The sequence below is a fragment of the Silurus meridionalis genome, chromosome 26 (genome assembly GCF_014805685.1).
Source record: "Silurus meridionalis isolate SWU-2019-XX chromosome 26, ASM1480568v1, whole genome shotgun sequence".
NCBI lineage: Eukaryota > Metazoa > Chordata > Actinopteri > Siluriformes > Siluridae > Silurus > Silurus meridionalis.
In genome coordinates, this window is record NC_060909.1 from 709,805 (window position 1) to 714,839 (window position 5,035).

General features: G+C 34.9%; 1 pseudogene; it reads right to left on the bottom strand.

Annotated features, from left to right (window-relative positions):
• Positions 1 to 793: 793 nt before the first annotated feature.
• LOC124379851 lies at positions 794 to 3,842 on the bottom strand (annotated as a pseudogene).
• Positions 3,843 to 5,035: the final 1,193 nt, after the last annotated feature.

Consider the following 5,035-nt stretch of genomic DNA (forward strand, 5'->3'; position numbering starts at 1 on the left):
TATAATAAGAACACTTCCATCACAGTGATGTAATGCTCTGCCTGTCATCTCCGCTTCTGACCAGCTTCTGTTCCCGCGGCTCGCACGTGTGAGCGCGCGATTCTACGTCACTACGTTCATTTTAATTCAGTATTGATTTTTTTTATGCAGAATAATTTAACTTAAAGTAACTCGCATTACTTTTTAAAAAAAGTAACTCAGATATTAATGTGTACATTTATAAAGTAACGCGCTACTTTACTCGTTACTCCAGAAAAGTCATATTATTACGTAACGCACGTTACTTGTAACGCGTTACCCCCAACACTGTGTATGACTGATCCACTTTTATACACTCAGACTCGGTTCTGTTTTTTTGGATTTCGATCTGTTTTTTTTTTAACTGTGTTTTTTCTGTCTGTTTCTCTACATTTTCTCCATTCTCTGTTTGCATCCTGCATTTGGTTCCTTCATCCCCTGACACGAGTGCTAACAAGAATCAAGCAGCACAGTCTGAAGCTCCAGTTCTCTTTTTCTTTGATATAAACAAACTAACCATTGTAAGTGCAGATGCTAGCAGCTATGGATTAGGAGGAGTTTTCTTTCAATCTTTCTTTCAAGATACGTACAAATCGAAAAGGAATGTCTCAGTGTGATGAAACATGTATCAGTATGTTATTCATCTGCCCACATACTTTTCACAGTATTTAGTGGAAATTACAGCATTATCACCTCAAAACACCAAAAACTAAAAAAGATGCAGCTCAGCACCTGGTATCAAAACATGAATTCAGACACTGATATTTTATATGCATTGTTTTTTTATTGTTTTTGAAATTTGTATGTGGAAAATAAATTCCAGAGAAGCAGAAATAAGAAAAGCATCAAAAGCACAAACTCGAAGTAAAATAATCCTGAATTTGAGAGAAATTATTATACTTTTTTACATTTTCTGCAGGCGGTTTATGAAAGCATGTGAAACACTGATGATGTTCAGAGTGCTGCATTTAAGTGCAGTAGAGCCTGTTAACACGTAGAATATCATAAAAGCTCATCTCAGTAGCATTTCCGAATGAAACATTATTGTCTGGTATGGGGATGATGGTCGGCTGGCCGTTCTTGGAGAAAGCAAACCTGGAACAATGAAGTGTGTTTGCAATAATAACCTTTTAAGGACATTATTAATTTATTAAATTATTAAAGACAATTTCTGAATAAAGAGAATAAAACTTTACCTCTCATATTGCATGATAGAGTTGTAGTCATATGGAGTGTTCAAATTGTTGGTGTTTACTTTTTCAAAATTATCCTCTAATCCTGTGATTATATGAATCAAAATCAGGTGAGTTTACACCTCAGTTCATTGAGAAACAGAATGTTTTGAGTTCTCAGATGCCATGAACAAAACATTAACAGTCAGAGCTTTATGTACAAATAAATTAATAAATTAATAAAAAATAATAAAAATGATAATAAACAAACTTTATTAATAAATAAGATGTATAATTCCTGCTCTGCTCACCAGGTTTAATATTTTCAAAAAGGATTCTGACGTGTTCGTCACGGTCACTACGGTTCTGCTCATGAACAAATCCCAGAGCGTGAAGAAGCTCATGTTGGATAATTTTGTGGTTAACACAGATGGGATGCTGTAGAGACAAATTCTGCGTTCCAAAAATGCGTCCAACAAAGAGTAGCACCTGTACAGCAAAAATACATTCTCAAGACTTTCATTAAATGAGAACTGGATTGGAGTGAAAACATCTGTTTGTAAAATAGTCATCAATAACAGGATTAGTGACATACCCTTTGTCTGAGATGATATTAATGTAATCTACTTCATTGGTGCGACGTTTAAATCGGATACAGGTCGACTTTTGGAAGGAGTTCAGCGCAGTCTCGATATCATCTATTTCAGGTGTTGCTGTCAGAAAGAGAGAAGCTTTTAAACTTATCTAATGGAGTTCTGATACATTAATTTAAAGGCAGGTAAATAATTATACTCACAGTACTGACTGGAAATGACATAAGGCACATAAACTTTCTTATCACTGTTCCTGGGCCACCTGCATGCACGGGTGGGACATTTATCTGCATTCTGGAGTCCAGTGTACACCGCTATATCACCATGTATAATAGTGAAATCACTCTCTAGCTTTCCTGTTTAGGAAAATACACAACATGACTGTATATTTAACAGTGGGATTCTTATTTTTTACAGTTTCATTTATGTGTCAATTTGTTAATGTTTCATATACAGTATGTAAAAAAACCTGTGACACTGAATTCAGAATAGCACTAACTGTCTACCTGGAATCAGACAATCCTTAATAGACATAATTTTTTATTTAAATTAATTATTAAGATAAAACTATTAGTTTTTTCACATGTAATCAAACACTCACAAAAGCAGAAGGCAAGTAGAATAATTCTATTAAATCATTGCTGAAATGTCCACCAACAATCTCCATCCAACCTGACTAAGTTTGAGAAGATGCCATGGAGAACGGCAAAATCCTACAATCTGAATATCTGTGAAGTGCCAAAAGAACAAAGAATAGTTTTATAGTGTTTCACTGAACTTCATTTTATGTTACTAATAAACAAATGTATAATTTTCCACAAACAAACTCAAAAAAGTTGAGACAGAGACATGTTTTCTGTTCTTTGTGGAAATGATTTTGCTAATTGTTCTGATTTCAAAGTGGAATTTTTGCACATTTCTGATGGATATAAGACTTCAGCCCCTCATTACTCTCTCTTTCATGATGCACTAAACGATTTTAATATCGTCTCTGTGTCTACAAATCCACACTGTTGTAGTAGTTACAGAATGAGGTCTGGCACTGCCCTACTGAAATAACCCTCAGGTCTTTGCCTGCACTTTAGTATCTTTCTCTAAAATCCCAGTATTTAGTTCTCCAGTACATTTATGCTGCATAAATGCTAATTTCACATATAAGCAAGTCACTGATGCTCCTCATATCATTACAGGTGCTGCTTTTAAACCTTTCACTGATAATGAGTTGAAACGTGGACTCATCTGACCGCAGCACATGTACTTTATTATTCTAAAAACCTTTTAGTTTTATTCTCTCTCTCTCTCTCTCTCTCTCTCTCTCTCTCTCTCTCTCTCTCTCTGTTTTTCTTACCAGCATTCTTGTTGGCTCTTTCAATTATGGCAATTACAGAGTCATGTCGACAGACATTGTTGTCATCTGTAATGGAATTATAAATATTAGTAAAAAGTAATATGAGAAAAAGATGTAAAATTTAAAAACATTACAGATAAACTCATTAAAAGTGTGACTCTTACCGATCTCCTCAGAGGTTCCATTACCAAATACCTGTTTAATAAATATATTCTGTGAGCTGATATTTTTATTAAGGTAACATTTATATACTTCATATAGAATTTTTACATTTTCTTTATTTTTTATACATTCTGTAGTTTATGTTGTTAATATTTCTGTAACTCACCCTAATGGAACGACTCTGAACACTGACGCTGAGCAGGAGCAGGACGATGCCTTGTATCAGGTACATGATGAAAGTATCAGTGTATCGGCACTGAGAGTGGAGAATGTGCTGCAGGTGAACAGTTTAAATACTCTCAAGTGGTTATCACTTCCCTTTGTGAAGGAAACACACAGAGCTACTGAAGACCTTTTTAGACTCTGTGGTGGCCTCAATCATTTTCTATGTTGTGGTCTGCTGGTGCAGAAGCATCTCTACTGCAGACAGGAAGACACTGGACATGCTGATCAGGATGTTCAGCTCAGTCCTGGAGATCCCTCTGGACACTGTACAGGAGGTGGGAGAAGGAGGATGGGAGCTAAACTATCATCATTACTGCAGAACGTCTCTCACCCTGTATGAAACAGTTTTATCTCTGAGCAGCTCCTTCAGTGACACACAGTTACATCCTGAGGAGCGAAACAGAAGATCTTTTCTCTCTGCTGCTATTAGACTTTATAATCAGAGCTGCTCAGTGAACCAGTCACCAAAATACACACTGTTACTGTTTAACTGCAATAACAACAATAACAACGTTTTTAGTAATAAATGTACCATAACAATAATTTAACTATAATAAATAATGAATTAATAATAATTATGTGCAATATGTGTGAGAGTGTAACTACTTATTGTTTTTTTTACTTTTGTATTTATACACTGTAATATAACCTTTGCTGCTTCTTTGCTATATCTTTTGTAAAATTGTAAAATTTCGTAAAATTCTTCAAAGTCTGTTTGAGGGAAAAATGCCACAAAACTCGCTGATTTACACCATATTTACAATATTTAGAGTTTTTTGTCTTCATGTTCTATGCTGAGTTTGGTTTCACTAATAATAAACATACATTTGCATAAAGCATCAATATTTCTCCATGTTGATTCGAGAATTAAAAACTTCAAAAGTATTAATTTAAGGTAGATTTAGAACAGATACAAATGTGTGATTAACTTAATCACACATTTGTATCTGTAAATGTGATTAATGGCTACTTTTTTACTAAAATACATGTTAAAGCCCATACAGAGAAGCTGAGGAGACCAGGTGGTGGTGGAGACCTAAAAGAGAGAGCAGGTGGATGATGCTTTTGAAGGGACCGAGTTCCAGCCTGACGGGACAGTCAAAAATGGAGGAACAGAGAACTACAGGACAGAAAAGAGAGTTATTAAAAAGAAAACAGGATCTTTTTCTGCTATAACATTTTGGGCTCATCATAGCTGATACCTGAAGATGTATCACACAGCTGGATCACTGAAAATGAGGTTCACTGGTTATTTGTATCTTTTGTTCAACAGAAGTTGATGATCATTACACCCTGGGAGGAGCTGCTTGGATTTAAAGGTTATGGTTGCGTCTGCGCAGGGGTTTGAATATCAGATGGTAAAAAGGTGAATATCAGCACTAATAAATTAACTGCCACTGAACACAATACAAGACCTAAAGCCCTCATTACAGTTTACATAATACTGATCTGCTGAACGATACAAAATAGGTTTAATGTTTTATATATATATATATATATATATATATATATATATA